The sequence below is a fragment of the Buteo buteo genome, chromosome 20 (assembly GCF_964188355.1).
Source record: "Buteo buteo chromosome 20, bButBut1.hap1.1, whole genome shotgun sequence".
Classification (NCBI taxonomy): Eukaryota; Metazoa; Chordata; class Aves; order Accipitriformes; family Accipitridae; genus Buteo; species Buteo buteo.
The window spans coordinates 26,926,400-26,945,156 of NC_134190.1; the positions used below are offsets into that span (position 1 = coordinate 26,926,400).

The following is an 18,757-nucleotide window of genomic DNA, read 5'->3' on the forward strand; positions in this document are numbered from 1 at the left end:
CAGCGTTTTGGAGCGAACCTCACATCTGTGATGTGCTTCAGCAGGTGAACGTCCAGGCTCCAGGTCCCTGTCTGTCTGACGGGAGAGAAACGAGCTGGTATTTCTGCATCAGGTAAGGCAGAGTACAATAGACCCTTTTTTACATTAAAAGGAGCAGAAAGTAAAATGTAACTGTGAGTAAAGGGGCCCGAGGAGCAGGTGCTTACAGTCCTTCAAGAAAACGCCTTGTGAACCAGACGTCACCGGTGATAGAAAGCCCAGTGGCTTCTTGCTGATCTCTAACTGGTGGGGTTAGCCCAGCACCCAGCAGAAGGATATCTGAAATCAGAATTAGTAATAAATAGCTCCCTGATTGGCTGCTTCTGCAAAGAAGCTAAACTGGGAAGAAAGGGGATTAAACTACTCTCTCACCTCCAGGCACCTCTGAGATCATAGCTGACGTATATTACCAGACACGTTCACACTGATGCTGCCGGTCTCCACTTCTTGCCTTTTGTAAAGAGAGGCCCTTACTCTGACACTGCTGTATGTGTCTGTTCCCAAATCGAATGCTTCAGAGCTGGCTTTAATCGCAGCATGAGAGCTCCAAAGGATTAACTTTTTACTCTTATTGCCTATCAATTTCTTAAATATTTGCATTCACAAAGCCTAAGGGCTCATTCAGTTAACTTTTTGTTTCCTACTCAGTTAGTGCGGCCAATGGTCTGCTCAACAGATGCTGTTTCTTAGGGTAGCACTTGTATTTTGGAAGAACTTCATTTTTCCTTGAGACCCTGCAGCTGGTGGGGAGCATTTGCGTTGTTCTCAGCCTGAACTCATTGTAATAGCTCAGGAAGTCTTTTGGCTTGTAGTAACTTTGAATAGCAGAAAAATAAAAAAAACTAATTCTAACTAGAGGGGAGCAAAAATTGGGGGGTGGAGGAGGATAAAGATTCAGCTCGCCTGTAAGAACCGATTCACCAGGTATACTTGTTTTGCTTCTGTCTTATAAAATAATTTGACAAGAATAGAGATTTACTTTATTTACTGGATTTTATTTTTTTTTTAATATTAGATATGTTAACAAAGATGCAGGCAGAGTAACTTTGAATAGCAAAAAAACCCCTGAAAACCCCTAATTCTAATTAGAAGGAAACAACAGTTATTTCAATATAGGAAAAAAATCTTTGATCATGAAAATTCATCCTGTTTTTTCCTGTGTTCAGTGTTTACCTTATCAGCTTATTAATGGGGGAGAAATGAATCAGTTTGCTCCCACAGCTGTAGTGATTCTGTGGAGACCTCAGAGATGGAAACTGTTTTCTTTTGCCTGAGCCTGACACTTTCATCCTTTCTCTGAAAGAATAGTGCTATATTGCTTGAGCTTTCAAAGCAAGTTGTCAGGCTAGTACAGAGCAGACACTGTGTTTGCCATTGAATTTTTCACTTTTACAACTGCTCTTGAGACTGTAGTTCAAATTATTTGATCTCCATGCAGCTTGACAATAAGCTACCACAGAAAGGTGCAGCTAATTGGACATAAACTGTGACGTGGTTCCCTAAGATGGTGCTGCAGCCATTTATCTGTTCAGCATAGAGGCTCCCACCAAGGCTAGTCTGCTTGGGCACGGTTATGGATTTAAAACAGATTATGCCTGGTTTCTTGGTTCTTTCAGTGACACAGTTTGTATGTGGCAAACAGGGTTTCTTGTCATTTGTGCTTCAGTGTGGAAATCAAATTAAAACAATGCGAAGAAAGGCCATAGAATATTATCAAAAATTATCAAATTATCAAAAAAAGCCGTTTTTGTGGCATTTGTAAGAGGACAGCCTCAAACCTTTCATCTGGAAAAGATACCAGTTAACATCACTGAAGTTAAATGCTGGTATTTATAAACTTTGTAATAAAAACAAAGAAATAAACATTATCATCTTAAAGCAAATAGCCCAGAATTATTAGTCATTATCATCAGCAGTATCTCGTCAAAATTTATTGCTGGGAATTAACAAGGCAGGAAATTAAAATATCCAGAGGAGATCCCACCTGACCCTACACAGACAAAGCTTTGCTTGAAGAAATCAATTTTTGGAATGACTATAGCATCAGGTGCCCCCAGTTTGCCTCATTAAGGTTTGTAAGCCATTCCATTTATAAACAGTTCTGAGACTGAGATTTAATGAGATTCATGTGCAATAGTAAAATTACTATAAAGATTCAGTGAGCGTTAGGTGTCCTTCTCACATTCAATGATTTAACCTGAGGAAAAAATTCACAACACACTGAAACTTATTGCCAGTATTCTTAAAAATGAAATCTAGTCAGAACAAAAGCACTGGTTTCCTTAATAAAATAAAATAAAATAAACCTACTTAGTTTTGGTTGCTTACGTTGTTTAGGTATCTGAAATTTCTGATCAACAAGAAGTCTGTTTATATTTTATTTTTACCCATCTGACATCTATGCACTCACCTTTGAAATTCTGAGGGTATTTCTCTCTTCCTTAGTTTATCTGCCTGTAAAAACCTACCAGACAAGAACCTGAGGCTTAGGTAGCATTTGTCAGTAAGACATTAAGGCTGTTTATGCACCTTCCCAGTGTATTCTCACAAATCGGCAACTTAAGCAGTTTCAGTGATTCAAGGGTTTTATAAATTCTCGCTTGCGCCTCAGATAGATAGGTTTTTCTGCAGCCATTTGGCTTCTCGCCCATTGATTTGTAGGTTTATGCTGGGAGGACATGAAAGGATGGAGCAGCGTATTGTCACCTGCCAGCACCAGCAGTTGTAGCAACACCACGCTATTAAACATAAGAGCTGTCTCACTCCCTTCCTTTCCTTCTCTGTTGAACAGCTTGTAAAAGCTCTTTCTTTTTTTTTTTTTTTTTTGAGACACATAGAAGATGTCTCTGTGCATGCTGGGACCTCTCTTTCACAGCACTTCCACTAGAGCTACCAAAGGAAGGATTCAGAGCACAAGGAAACCTCCCTTGAGCAATCTGCCCATCTTCACTGACGGGAGAGGAGCTGAAACCCCCAAAAGGCCAATGTGGGGAGTGGGTTTGGTGGCGTGACCCAGGCCAGCATCACCCCAACACTAACCTGGTCCGTGCCAAGGGTCCCAACAGGTGGTCCGTGGAGGAAACATGGGCACTGAGGGAAACAAGGCACTAGAAGGGATGGGGTATTGCTTTTTACTGACAACATCTTTTGGATTTTTCTGGACAGACTGATAGCAATTTGCATTTTCAGCATTACTGCCTCCACACCTGGCATTGGTCCTCAAAAGAGACTGGTTGCAGCTTCAAAAACTGGCTGCTTGAAGTCAGTCTCAATACAATATTTAGGCACAGATGTAAGCAAACTGGTTTCTGGAATTGCCGAGTTCTTGGCAGGGCTGGCAGACTAACAAATCCAACCCCTTGTTTATTATGCCAGATAATGTACTTTTGATTTGGATGCTTTGCTAGGGCTGTAGCAGGGCTGTAAACAGGCTAGCTGCTGTGAGGCATAAAAGCACAATTAACCTAGCCAAAAGACATCAGGTGATGTACTGTATTTGTGCTTTACTGTTGGCGAGATATGTTTGAAGACGCCATTCCAGGTAAAGATTAAGAATTAAGTTGAAGAGATCACTGAGGAAACGTTTCCCATCAATTAGAAAGAGCCAAAGACAGACAGCATTTGTTTTCTTATTTACCCGATTTGGGGGGCGGGGGGAAGCATTTACAAACAAACAGATTCAGCAGAACTGGCTAAGACCACCCCACTTACAAAGTCCTTTGGAAGGAGCAGGGTTGGAGCCTCCATTTTCCTAAGCTGTGGCCAAGATTTGATGTGAAATCCTGCTTGATCTGAGAAGTAACATCTGCTAAGGAGCTACGGGTGGAAGTTGCAATATGTTTCCTGGAAACCAAAGGCTTGAGCTGAATGATGAGAGTGGAGCCAGAGAATAAGAAATATTAGCAGTTGTCTTGCTAAATGTTAGTGTTTTCTCAGTTGCTGGTATTTTCCAGCTGGTGCTCAGTCAGATTAAATGTTGTTTAAAGTATCTGTAATACCAGCCCGTTGGTGTCTCTGTGCAGTTCGTACAATGAAGGGACGTTAAGTGTAAAAAGTTGATACTAGTTCATTTAATTTCATTTACTAGCTATGACTGAAAATAATTGGTGTTCTGCTTTTAATATGAACCTGTATTTTGTTTCTACTTGAAATCTAAAGCATGGCCTAGTCTAGGAAAAGATTATTTCCTCAAGGCGCGGTATTGGGTCTAGCTGATCTTGGCTTAGCTTGTAGCCGAACCTTGCAAGCCCTGCCAGTGCTGAGCTCCCAGAGGATGCCAGCGGTTAGCAGCAGGCAGATGTAAATTGTGCTAGTTCTGAGCAGGTAGGGCAGTTCCCTGACTGCCAGGAGCACCTGGAAGGTGTGCACCTACCACCTCTGCACTGGTTGGCAGGGCTCAGCTTCACAGGAGGAAGTTTGGAAGCCACTTAATGAACTCTTTTTGGATTATTTCCTCAGGACTGTAAAGAATGACTGTTTTAGCATTGGTAAGGCACATCAAATATGCTCATGTTGTGCTTTTATATGTTGTTTTGATATTTTTGAAGGTGGTGGGTAGAAGGCTGACAGTGGGGGAGCAAATGCAAGTGAAGGGGGGAGAGAGGGATAGAGCTCGACCTCCCACAGAGCTGCTCTTTTCAAATATATGCTACTGTAGACTCTGTTGACAGTGAAGATCCTTGAGGCTTCTCAAGAATTCTCCAGCGTGGAACTTATGTTTTCATATTTCTCTTCGTTTCTGACTTAGAGAATTTGTCAGGAGGCAACTGACGAAAATTTATGGTTATTGTTCAGATGTTGCTTTATTAAAACACTGGGGGAAAACAGAAGTTTGCATAAAATCTTTGTCCAGGGCTCTGCTATCTCCGAAGAGTGGATTACAGAAATCTCCGCTTCAAAATACTTTTTTATTTTTACTTTGCATATTATTTCTTAAAATGCTACACAAGCACATAACAATGTGGAAACAGTCATTGTTTGAAATGTCAATGGCTCTCTTTTTCATTAGGCAAAGGCTAACAAAGATTGAGAGTAGGAGAGCAAAGTGTTCCTCAAATGGAAAGTTTAGTTTTCTTTTCCTGTATTTTGATATCTTTTACCAAAAGAACACAATACTAAAAATTAATACATGTATAAAAATGATTAGGGGAAAAAATCCCATATATATTCCATTACTAGATTATAATTATTGGATGATCACGGTTTTTTGTGTGGATTAGTGTGCATGAGAATTTATTTGTGAACTGTTATTTCATTTTTGAACTCTAGTGTAGCAGAGAACTCCCCACATACCTGTGTGAAAAATGCGTCACTCAGTTGAGTATCTAAAATAAATAGTTAATGTTATCTTTGTACCAAAATCTTTTGTTCCTCCCTAAAGGAATTTCTTTCCACATACAGGGCATAAACCATGCGTTTGCTTCACATTTTCCTAAAATTATTCCTCTTCCTTTATTGGCGAATTATGCAACCAAAAATAGGTTGGTTTGATACTGGTATGAATAAGCCTGCTGATGCTATTCCATACGGAGAAAGCATGTAGCACATCTACCCTTGCACTTCTGAAGCTTAAGATCAGTTTGCTCCGCTTCTACAGATTTCCTGCATGACTGTGGGAGCTTCAAGCCTTTCCATCCCTGAAGTTTTGCTCCTGAGTGACAACAATGGTACATCTCTCTACCCCTGGGATGTTTGGGACCTAAGGACATTACAGTTTTATAGAGGTTCAGGTGGCATTTGACTTCAAGCCGTGGAAGTACCACAGATAGGTGTCCATCTATCCTTACTGTTGCCCCGCATCAGTAAACTGTAAAGAAGTCAGTGCTGAATTCATCCTAATTCTAATTTTTCTGGCAAACCCCAGAGAAAGCTGTAATATGTGACCCAGTTTCTATTTCTGAAATATTATGTTTTTAATCCTCTTTCTATTTCAGTTTCGTCTAATTCAAACTGGGGGTTGGACACCACTATCTAATGCAATCCAGTACCGGAGAAACAGTGATACAAAAGCAGAAACGGAAATAACTTCACCAAGTAGAGAAATTAAAGGGGAAATCTAGAAGTTTTTGCTGCCATAATTTATTCGTATATAGCATCTCATTTTATTATCTGCCCTCCTGTGAGAATTTCGGAGTGCTTTAGAATATAACTTGCATTGAGCGGCAAGTTTCAGCAAAGCCTCTCAGCTCATGTTGTAAAGGTGAATACCATGCTCATTTTATAGGTGCTGAAATTGAATTAAGAGACTATTCAAATGCAGTAGAGCATTGTATAATATAACGTCAAACATACAGATGTCTCATTTTGGCACTACTCAAATGCTATAAATGACTCATGGTTTAAAAGGCTTGTCCAAATCTGTATAGCTGGGCAGATGGGGAATAGGGTATGGCTCCTCACTGAGACCATTGGAGAAATGCATATGGTGTAGCTCCATCCAGGGCTACAAGTGGTCATCGTGGAACTATTTCTCTTTCCAGAACATAATGAATGCCTGCCAGCAAATACTATAAATGGCACGTTGTGACAAACACAGTTATTATATGCAGTATATTGGATTTTTCTCCAACTCTTTCTTCTACATTCTTAAATATAAACCAGGATACTGAGAAACAAAGTGGTCTCCAGCAAGGCCACGTGGATCCAAGACCAGTTTGTTGCTTCAGCACAAGATTTCAGAGTTTGCATTTGTTTCTTCCTACAGCATCAAAATAATAAGACCCTATATTTGGAAATGTGATTCCTTGTATATGCAATGGATCATGCTCAGAGGATTTCTTGTTCTTCCTCTCCCACCTCTTCCTGAGAAAACTGTTTTTTCTGGTGTTAACTGGCCTTTCACCGGAGTATGCAATCATACAATTAACTAGAGGCTTGTATTGTAAGACATTGTTTATATGCGTGCGAAGCACCACTGTCTTTCTGAGAAGCCAATCCTTTGCTGATGCCGTTGGGACAACTTCTGTAGCAAGACGCAACGGTGTAAAGTGGGCAGTCTTGGGTAATGGGTATACCTTGGATCATACGTGTCTTTTCAGCAGGTGTCACTGGTTTTATACCACAGAAGGTATTCCTAAGAATCTGAACGGCACAGTCAGAAGGCTCCCGACGCTCGCCGAGCGAGCAGAGCGAGCTTTCCAGGTGATTTCACAGCCAGGAGAGCGAGGAGGGAGGCCAGCACCGTCCCTCCGGGGATGGGGAGGAGGGCTGGGGCTCAGCCTGGTGAGGGGGACTGAGAGGAGACAGACACGTCGTGCACCCAGGGCGAGAGCTGCGTCACCCGGCTGGCCCCTCAGCAGGTTATTTACAGCCTCCTTCTCTCCACAGGGACAGCAGTACCTGTTTACTGGGATTCAAGGTTCCTTCTAGTGGCATCCTCTGTGCTCTTCACCCCAGTTGGGCTTACCTCCGCCTAGCAAATCCCTTAGCAGGTAAGGCAGATGCATTAATAACACTTTAAAACACTTCAGAGTTGTGAGAGACACGGAGCTGAGGGCTGTGAGAGCCAAATTCCATTCACACATAATTTCCCCATTTCAATGTTTCGGAGTGAGTCATTTTGGGCTGTGTGTGCCAAGCGCGCCGGCACCGGTGCTGCGATGGGTAGTGTTTCTCTTTCCGCCTGGTGCTGTGTCAGCTCAGCACGGATGGTGTGAACCCCCTATCAACGAAACACCCGGCTTCGTGCAACGGGTGGGTTTGCTTCCTCTGGGGTGGAGGACGAGCGGGTGGGATGGGCTGAGTAACGAGACCTCTCCAGCCTGGTACCACAACTCAAACCCACACCAGGCAGGGGCTAATCAGCAGGGTACACCTGCCCTGTCAGCAGGGATTTGAGAGAAAATGAATTTTAACCATTCGTTAAGTCAATAGATATGTGCTTTCTAAATTACAGCATTTGAGCTAACGTGGAGCAGGGGCACATTTCTCTGGTGGTGCTCCTCTGGTCCGGTCGGGAAGCAAGGCGCGATGCCGGCAAAGGTTCCTCATTCCTCTGGAGAGGATGAGGAGGACTGCCTTCTGCGTGTCCATACCAATAATGTGCCCAAGGCTGGGGACTCCAAAATAGGGATTACTGCCCAGGTCCACGTGGCCAGGGAGGTTGCTGACACAACTGGAGGGTTACAGCAGAGGTTTTAGCAAAGGCTGATGTTGAAAGATGCATTAATGGGCTTTGAAAAGCTTTGAGATCCACTGGGAGTAACTTTTGAGAATGAGATATGTACCGGTGGGAAAAATCCCTGTGAATAATAGGAATAGGCCATGGTCCTACGTAACCAGCTGTCTTGGTTTCCAGTGGGGTCTCGTGATGCTCCTATTTTTTGCTGAAAGTCACAGCTCCTGAAATCACCTGCTTATCTCAAAATAACATTTCTAAACTAGAAAGGTGTGTAAAAGGAATAATAAGTCTGCTATTTTAAATACCTGATGATTTTGAAGATGATCTGGTGATTTCTGTTGCCAAGTACAGGATCTTCGAAAGCTTCACCGTGACGGTCCTTGAAATCTGTGAATCCACTGTGATACATTTCCTACAAAATGATGCACAGATTGGGAATAGCCCCCAAATTTGTAGCCTGTCTGAGCTAATTCTGCTGCAATCTGGGATACAGATCCCACTTTGCCAGTGCTTGCTGAAGGTTACAGTGTGATAGTATCTCAGTGACTTCATGTCCTGGTTTTGGCTGGGATAGAGTTAATTTTCTGCTTAGTGGCTGGTACAGGGTGTTTTGGAGTTAGTCTGAGAAGAATGTTGATAAGGCACTGATGTTTTAGTTGTTGCTAAGTAGCGTTTATCCTAAGTTAAGGATTTTTCAGTTTCCCGTGCTCTGCCAGCAGCAGGTGCACAAGGAGCTGGGAAGGAGCACGGCCAGGAGAGCTGACCCGAACCAGCCAAAGGGATATTCCATACCACAGACCCTCATGTCCAGTACAGAAACTGGGGGGAGTTGGCCGGGAGGGGCGGATTGCTGCTCCCGCATCGCTCAGTGGGTGGTGAGCAATTGCGTTGTGCATCACTTGTCTTTTCTTGGGGTTTATTTCTCTCTTTTTTGTTGTATTGCCATTATTATTATTATTATTTATTAATATTGTTATTATTATATTTTATTTTACTTTAGTTCTTAAACCATTCTTATGTCAACCCTCGAGCTTTACTACTGTTTTTCAATTCTCCTCCCCGTCCCACTGGGAGGAGGGAGTGAGTGGCTGCGTGGTGCTTGGTTGCTGGCTGGGGTTAAACCACAACAGTTCACAAGTTAGTTACTAATTAGTAAAAATTCTGCATACTTTGAAATTCAGCGGTTAGGAATCAGGGGTTTGGAAGTACACCTGGCTGACAGTTCTGGTGAGGAACATATTTATGGGTTAGTAGTACAACAGGCACTCCCACACTGTATTGCCCCATTATTCTGCTATATAGGCAGAATAATCTTCAGAAATAATAGGCAGTCCAACATCTATAACCCAACAAGTTCTTGGCTACTCTTCTGCATCTACCCTTAATTTCAGTTCCTGTATTGCAAGCTTTTCATGTGTGGCCCAAGGACATAATAAAGTGATTTCATATGATGAGCCTTTCATTAGTGGGGAACAGGTTTCATTAGCTGTAGATCTGCGCAGGACTTGAAGGGAGAAGTTTCTGCAGTTTCAGATCAATATCAAGCCTTCCATAACAGAGATTCGGCCTCTTGGTTCCTGAGGTAATGAAGACAGCTTAACACTTGCCCATTATAAGGAACCCTGTTCTGTTACTTAAAAAATCATCAAGTTTTAAATGCTCAGGCAAAATTTCTTAGGTTTTAGGAAGGTTACTTTTATGACTTTGGGTTTTTTTTTACCCTAATTTGATTTGCTACTTTCAAGAAGGGAAAAAAAGAAAGGACAAGTCTGCTGTTCTGGCATGTTAAAAAACTCTGGTGTCCTCTCTGAAAGTTGACTTTCCATAAATATTATGATGAATTCTTTTTCCCAGCAGTGTTGTCTTTCAGCCCTTTGAACCAAGCTGACTAGTGATCACTAGCTGTGTGTTCCTGGTTTTCAGAGGGTCTTGATTACTTCTTTTCAAAGCCCTTGATCCATTTTTTCAAAAATACTGAGCATTCACTGCTGCAACTGAAACATACCTATGCTGCAGAGAGCGAGCATCCTGTGAAATTCTTAAGGGAAAGATGAAGGCAATTAGGCATGTGTGTTAGGTATCTAGATATATTTAAATTGTTTGCCTTATATGCACTGACAAAATCCAGGTCCTAAGCACCTCCAGCAGTGTGCTCTAAGCTCATGACCCCTGTCTCTTTGTGCTTCATCTCCTTTGAAAAAGTTTTTTTTAGTGTGTGACAAAATTTGTTTCACAGTGAACCAGTCTCTTTAAAAAGTCAGACTTTACTTCACTTCTCCTATTATTCCCTTTTTCTCCCTTTTTTACCGGGAAATATGAAAGTTGAGGAGAAATGGGAACTAAAATAGTTTCTGAACTACCTTAAAAAAATCCAAATTTCTGCCAAACTGCCTTCACTTTCAGCAAACTCCTATTTTTACCAGCCCCCCCGCCCCTTCAAAAGCATAGCTCGAAACGGTTTTAATCATGATTCCTCATGTGCCTGGCATTGCGCTGCAGTCCCTAATTAGGCAGTGACGTGCTATTGTTTTTCCTACCTGTGCCGTGTGCGGCACAGATGGAGCACCGTCGGAGCTCAGCTACTGCGGACAGGCTAAGTAGGCTCTTATCCTCTGCGCAAAGCAGCTTCTTCAAGAGGAGGCAACGTACGCACCACGCCTGCCAGTCCATTACACAAGAATTTGTGAGACATCTGCGGATTACTGGCATGAGGATGCTCGGTTTACGTAACGGTACCCAGCTTCCAGGCAGCATTTCTCATCAGTAGGTATTAAAGTGCTCTACACAAAAAAAAAAAAAAAAGAGGTCAGTGTTAGAATCCTCAATTTACAGATTCTGTGGCTGGCTTTGAGGAAAGAGCATTTACCCGTGGTCAGAGTAGTGGTAAAAGACAAGACAGCTTGTGCAAAGACTTAAAATGCTTGAGCAATGCACTTGAGTGAACGAGGCTTACCTATTTAGTACTTAAGACCTGTGTCTGAATCTGAAACATGCCTCAATTACCTTTGTGTAACCTTCCAGTCATAAAATTAAATACTGCTGATCACCTGTCCGTCTCTGACATCTTTTATTTTGGGCTGCAGAAGTAGCAGTCCCTGTCACTCGGTTTGCTTAACGCTTTCTGTGCTAAGACCTTTTCTTCAGCTGCATGCAGTTTGTGTGTGTCTGTGTGTGTGCACAGCCATGCAGGTTGGGGTTTTCAAAGCTGTCTCAAGCTGATCTTTAAAAGCCTTTTAGAAAAAGTACTTTTGCAAAAAACAAGCCAGCACAAACTGAAGTTCAGGGAAAATATTCTTAGGCATATCACAGGGGAGTTTCAGCCTCACCCTGTCACTGGATGCAGGCTTTCAAGTTGCCACTGCTATTTCAGTGTCTGCAAACCTTGCTTGCCCCATTCCCACAAGCCCTCTGCTTTAGTTCTGCCCCTGTAAAATGAAATAGTAGCACTTTCTTTCCTGTGGTTTGCCTTTTTGGCCTGTAAGCTCTTGAGAGCAGAGTCTCTGTCTTAAACATACTGCCTGGCTTGTCTGGACCCCTGTGTGATTCCAGAAACTTGCTGTAGCTTCACTACAAGAAATTTATATAACATTATTATAGGCTCTTTGATCAGCATTTCGCAACATAATGAAAGAAAAATACGTTTAGGAAGAGGAGTGTATCTCGTAGGAATGATCATTCGTTTGACCTTAATCTGTCATTGGCAAAGCTTCCAGGCTGCACTGTATTAGCAGATGGATAATCGGCTCCAGCTGAAATTACTTGCACAGTTAAGTAGTTTATTTTCTCATTTTCCTACAGTGAGAGTCTCTAAGAACAGGGCTGGCGTATAAGCGCTCACGTACATTCCTGCATAAACGTGTTGGGCTCATCATTTGGAGTGTTTGAGGGGGAAGCCGAGGTGTTACCATCTCTTCTCCAGTGCTTTCTGCAAGGAACAAAAGCTGGAGGCAGGTCACTGTTGTTTTCCTTTGGCGAGGGGAAGTCTGGCACAAAAGTGCAGCACCTCATTTAGGACCCATTCCAAAGGACAGGGGGAGGGAGGTTTTTCACAGACTTCACTGGATTTCGGATCTTCTTCAGGGTTTTTTTCTTAGAATAGCTTGCAAAGCTTCTCTGTATTGAGCTTTTCAGTGATGTCTGTGTGCCTTGTAGAGAGAAAGTAATTAAAAGAGAACATTTACCATAGCAGTAAACAAAATTAGAAAATCACAAGATTCAGAGGAAATAGGATTCAGGTGATAAAACCAGAGAAAACAATAGAATGAACAACTCATTTTGCATGCATACAATCTAATTGTCTACAACTTTGGTTAACAGGTTATGGAGAGCTCTTACAAAGATTTTCATAAAAGTGTAAGCAACATGAAATCAAAAAATTATCAATGCTGCTAATTACACAGCTTCTGATGGCTTTGACATCTCTGGAAAGAAATTCCTCGCACCATGACTGGATCAGATTTGCACAGTTTTTGTCAAGATGACTACTCCCCTAAATGATTCAAATATTACTAGAGCAGAATTAAGTGATGTGCAATTCCTGTCAGTGTCCCGAAAATAGTCTCTCATTTGAATGCGAAGATGTAGAGGGTTACTGATTGTAACTTAAAACAATGTAAGCAAATAGTGCACAAACTGAGAGGTGCAACCGAGAGTTTTGTTAAGGAATAATGCATTTAGTTACTCTGGAATGACATAAAGAAATTTGCATCTGATGAATAATAATATAGATGCTCAGTAATGTAGTTACAGAAATGTTATGTTTTTGGTATGGTAGAAAATTGTCATTTGAAGTTGGCTTCTCTCCTTGGCATATACACCTGACATAACTGTTACCAATGACATAGGGTAATTTTAATGAAACATAATTGAAAGGCATTGAAAGGCACGTTGGATTTGGAACTCCCATCTCAATTATATTAATTCTGCTTATATTAACCACAGACAAAAGAAATTCATTTAACTATGCTTTATTCCTAACAGAATCATGGGTAAATGACATTCAAAGAAAATTGAAAAGGAAAAGAAGAGCAGTTCCTCTGCTTAAAGTTGTAGAAGCTGAATAGAAAAGGCATTTTTTTGAAAATAAGGAAAAGCTGTAGCAACTAGTGAAATAGTCACAGATTTTGCAAGGATGTTCAGTCATTCCAGATTTTGTGATGTAAAGAAAAATGATTCAGGAACAGACAAGATGAACCCAAGACTGTCGAGACAAATATGGGCTGGTGGTGCTAGTCTTCCAAATTATTTTAATTTATGTATGAGTAGCTACGTTGTGCGCCTTCTTAATATTTAGATGCTATGAAGTTGTTTGAAGAAACCGTGCTCCTTGGAAAGGCTGCTGTAAATGGAGTTTGCTTACTCTGTTGCTACTCTGTTGTACCCAGTTCTTCGTGCACTGGACCTTAATGTTGGCCTGAGATCCCTAGAAGAAGGGATTGCCCTTAGAGTTGTTTGACCATCCCCATTTAAGATCTGGTTTATAGGTGAGAATAAAGCAATTTACCTTTGGAGTGTATCCAAGCAGGGAACTGTTCTCTCTTCTCTGCTTAAAAGAAGATCTTCCAATATCAGCTCTAGTGCCTGATGGGGGAAAACATTCCAAAAACCAGAGCAGAGAGTTTCAGTCTGGTGAAGTGTTCTGAAGTTTTGGGTCTGGGTGCATGATCCATCTGTTCCAGTACAGGGCTAAGCCATGCACCAGTTTTTTCCTCGACTCTGTTTTGGGTTTTTTTAGAAAGGAAACGAGTGCGAAGGCCAGGGGTTGAGAGATGCTCCAGCAAGTCCCTGGTGTGGTTAACTGTGGGAGCAGTATGGTCAGACATCCAGTGGTCAATTTAGAGGCATGTAAAGAAATCTGGGAAGAACTGAATCATCTGGATGTAGAGGAGAATGGAGTAAGCCATGACATGAAGTCAAAAAGAAATACAACGAATGTTGAGTAAAAAAAAGACTTGGAAATTTGCTTTGAGGTTCAATTTTCTCTGATTGCAGATAGGCATGTTTTAGTGAGGGTAGGGCATCGGCAGCATTTCTGCTACTGCTACACAGCACACACAAACCAGCTCCAACAATAGGTGTGAAAAACCTTTCTAGATCACTTTGTGGCTATATATGATTGATAAGATCAACAGAGCAGAAGCAGATGGGATACTTTTTATTTAACTTTAGGGAAGCAAACAGCATAGGCCGTGTCTACAGTAAAAGATTTCACACTGGGACAGGAGAAGGCCAGTGATCTAAATGGCGATGATCTCCCCACATCCACGTTGCATGAAGCCTAGGATTTTTACCTGAGATGACGTGTAGTCAGATACAACACGGGGCCCCCAGCATACCCCTGCCATTCCGAAACAGCAGCTGGGAGGGAGGTGGGATGCTCTGCTGTGTCCCCCAAGGGCATGAGGTACCTCTGTCTGCACCTGAGAGAATTACGTGGGCTCCAGCCACAGCCCGTGGAGTCTTGTGAGGACAGTGGAGACTAGGTGTGACTCCACTTTCCACCGACGGCTTTAGGTGGATCCTACACCTGGCCCAGATAGAGGTACTGCACTGTGGCCACCCAAAATTAAGGAATAAAAACCCTACCTAGCTTTATAGCAGTTAGCCGGAGTATTGCAGCTCTGCCAGTGACGCAGACCTCAGTGGCACAAAAGAGGGATAATGACATGTTTCTTGTACAAATTATTTGGGGGCTGCTGGTGGTCTGAACTATTCAGGATTCATCCAAGGGCAGGGAGAAAAGGTGCTAAAGTGTGTGCATGCAAACTGTGAGTGAACGAGAAAGATTGGTGTAATTAGATACTCCCTGTAGAGGCACGTGGGATTTAAACTGTTAAAAAAGGTCATTTTTTTAATCTTCTAGCACCCTTACAGCATGAAGTCTGCTGTTCCAGTGTAAATAATTGTATTTGTAGTTCAGTGGCTGAATCAAGTAAGAAATCATGACATTTTTTTGTTTGTTTTAGGCTGAAGTGTGGGAATGACAAAAATACTTGCAAAAACTATATGAAACTGCATTTTTAGTGAGCTTAAAATTTATAGGCAACATTTTCTCAAGTTCTGATGAGTCCCTGGACTTTGCATAAATCAGCAAGCGCTGGCATTTTCTTAATGTCACTAATGACATTTTGGCCAAGAGGGTCTCAGCTGACTTTGTTCACTACAGAATTGCACATGGCGTGTCCTGAAGGGAATTGCTGCATCGCTGTTTGTTTACATTACTCTTTAAGCTGCCATCCCCAGCAAGTGTAATTAGTTGTCCAGTGAAACAAGACCTTTCATTACCAGCTTTCCTAATGCTTAATCTAGGAATAATTCTCTAGAATGTTTGTTCTATACGGAGTAACCAAAATGTTTCCTTCTCAGTGTGGTGAATAAAGTTGCCGTTGTCAAACGCTGAATGATGAAAGACACAGTTTACCCAAAGGCACTGTTTTGGGGGCATAAATGAGGGAAACTGGACATTGATCTGATGCAATGTAGTTGAGGTTATTGTATAACAAATTTAGCGAAGAACATATTGTTCCAGGCTCTATAGAATTATATCAGCCAAGGGGCCATCTAAGAAAGTAAAAATCTCTTTCCAGGAGAAAGAAGACCACACTGAGTATTTGATAATAACTGTGCTGTTACCCAAGTGATGGTGATGGATTAAGCCAAGGTTAATGTAACCTAGCTGAACGCACAGCTACTGATGTATACCGGAGGGAGGTCTGGGAACACCGCTAGCCACTGTACCGCACTCTGGAGAACAAGAGGAGTAGTATTATGTATTAAACAGTAATATAAAAACTCAAAGTTGAAAATGACGGAATTTCATTGTGGAACAGAAATTCTATTTGTCAGACAGCTCGGTTGAGGTCTGTGAAGAGAGTAGCTTGGGCTTTCCATTGTAAGAGCATGTTTTCAGTGCTGGTGGGTGGTGAGTTGGGATGTCCCAGCAGTTAATTAACACATTAGCTTGAGACCACGGTTGAGGTTCACGCTGCAGAGACTTTCTGTGTGGCTATAGGTGGATCGCCTGCTCTTTTTGGACCTCATTTCTCCAGCTATAAACAAGTGAATAATAGCAATTCACAGATGTGTTAAAGGAGAAATGCATTAATGAATGTGACATGCGGAAGCATCACGGACAAATGACTGAATTGCAAGGCAAGTGGAACACCAATAATGCTGTTTCTACAAACATGATTTTTTTGAATTGGATCCTAACGATGATGGGATTTCTCCATGGTGTTCCTTACACGTTTAAGTTAAGTAAGCATAATAAAAATCAAACAAACTAACACATGTAAGCAGTTTGAGTCTTCTCCTTTTTTAACTCTGTCCTCAAGAAAGTGACTGACAATTCTGTATTAACCTGGTCATCACAGCCTTTCATGAGAGACAAGAGCTTAATTTCTGCTTTAATGAAGAAGCAAAAAAATGTTTTTTGTCAAATCATCTTAAAACACTATACAGAGGAAAAAAGCCATATAAACAGCTATGGTCCTTTGTTCCTTGGCAGAATACCTGGAATGTGAAGGGAAATGGCTTTTATAATAGAAAAATGTGTTACAGGATAAGTCTTTGCAAGCAATTACGTTCTTTCACAGCAGTGCTTTCAAGAAAGATAATCTGATGATCATTCTTTTGGTCAGGAACCTCTTCTTAATTAAATACCCTAAGGATAGCTCTAAAAGTGAAAACATGTAGCTCACTTGGTTTTAATGGCTGTCAGTAAACCCTGAATGATTCTGGTGGTCAAAGAAGCTGAATTTGTGAATAAATCCTAACACATCCCAGCCTGAATCTATGGTTGGGCAGAAGGGTTATAAAGTGAGTTAAGGAGACCCTCTCTGCTGTACAGACCTCTGGAGGCTGAGGAAATACCTATACCTGCTTGCCCTGCCCCCACACTCCCCTATAGGCATCTGCTATAGGACACTTTCAGACAGACCATTGGTCTGACGCAGTGCAGTTATTCTTACACTGCGATGTTTAAACTCCCTAGAGTCTCACCTTTTGCATACCCAGCTGTCTTTTGGGTCCCAAACACAAAGAGAGTTTAAGCACGCTCTCCTGAAATGTTTATGCACGGCTCTGACGATGGGCAGTTGAACATATTGGGGACACCAATCAGTGATTGAGGCTGCCTACATCTCAAACACGTAAGGGAGCCTGAAATGTGTGTGTATATATATATATTAGACTTACATATATATATAAAAAATACATTTACATATATATACATGATACATTTTTAGGTTATTCACACAGATTAAACGCATACTTAAGACAGAGCACACAAAGGTCTCTAGGAACAAGTGCCTGGAGATTTTAGCGAGATACTCTTGGGTGCAGACCATAGAGGCAGCTGTTTGGGCAGCAGTCCCTGCGTTCTGCTTTGGGAGCTTCTGGACCTTTGGGGGACAAGGTTGCAGGACCATTGGGTATGCCTGGGAACCCTCTGAGAAACCGGAGGGTGCCTGCTGCTGCCGGGCAAGGACCAGGGAAGGGGAACCACCAGGGTATGGGGCCGAGGAAGCGCTAGCAGCTTCTAACGAGCATGATTAGCTGCCTGCAGCCCTTGTTGCAGCTGCCTCCAATTAGGGTAGTGGTGGGGCGAAGCACCCTTTAGGCAGTGCTCAGGAGAGGACTATAAAAGAGCCGTGGCCCAAAGCACAGCTCCTAGAGGTGGTGGGTTTTGCAGCAGAGCATGAAGAAGGGGACCTTGGTTGGATTTGTGCTGTTGTGATAGTCTTGGTTATGGGGGTGACGTGCCATGGGGCAGTCTGCCCAGCTGTCCCTGCTAGGGCAGAGGCTTTGGTGCAGGCTGAGGTCTGGGCAGCAGATGCAGCCCTCCAAGTCCTGGGCTGCAGGGAGTACCTGGGGCTTCTCTCTGATGTCCCACAGGATGCGTGCCATCTTGGAGGAAGGGAGCAGGCTGTGCAGCATCAGAGAGGATGGAAAGAGAGATAAATGGGGTCTTCTCTGAGACACAGCAGCTTGAAGAACCCCACACCGCAACTGCAGCAGAGAAATAGGCAGTGTCCGCCCCTAGTATTAAGGTAAGTGCAGCTGCTGGGGAATGGGAAGGATGGAAGCTGGTGACCTCTGGCACCAAGAGAGAGGCTCCTGCCCCATGTAAGGGCTTACAACTGTAAAATATGTTCACCACCCTCAAAGTTGAAGAGGAGCCAGATATGCCCTCAGGCAAAGGATCTGGTCCACCTGATCCTAAACCATGCAAGACCACCTGGAAGAAATGGTGAGTCCATGCAAACAGGTGACTCCCTGCTGCAGGGGACAGAGGCACCTATCTCTTGACCCGACCCATCATCTAGAACCAGATTATCTCCAGAGGTCCCTTCCAACCTTAACCCTTCCATGATTCTTCCCGTTACTTGCTATCAGGAAGCCCTGTGGCAGACTAGAAATGTATTAAACATTACTGTGGTATTTCACATTTTGATTTCACTTCAAATTTTTGACTGCATCAGAACAGTAAATTTGCAGCGTGCTACCTTGAGACAATACTCTAATGAGAATAGTCTCATTACAGATGGAGCCATCTGAGCCTGTTAGTTGCACAGAGAAGAGTATGTCTGAAAAACAGTC

The 18,757-nt window shown here is 42.5% G+C and overlaps 1 long non-coding RNA gene across 1 annotated transcript in view; it reads left to right on the forward strand.

Moving 5' to 3' along the window:
* LOC142042293 (uncharacterized) overlaps positions 1–18,757 on the forward strand; it is a 28,815-nt gene continuing 10,058 nt past the window's right edge. The window contains exons 1-2 of the long non-coding RNA XR_012653690.1: positions 1–112; positions 7,366–7,469. This is a non-coding gene — a long non-coding RNA (uncharacterized LOC142042293). The remainder of the gene's footprint in view (positions 113–7,365; positions 7,470–18,757) is intronic.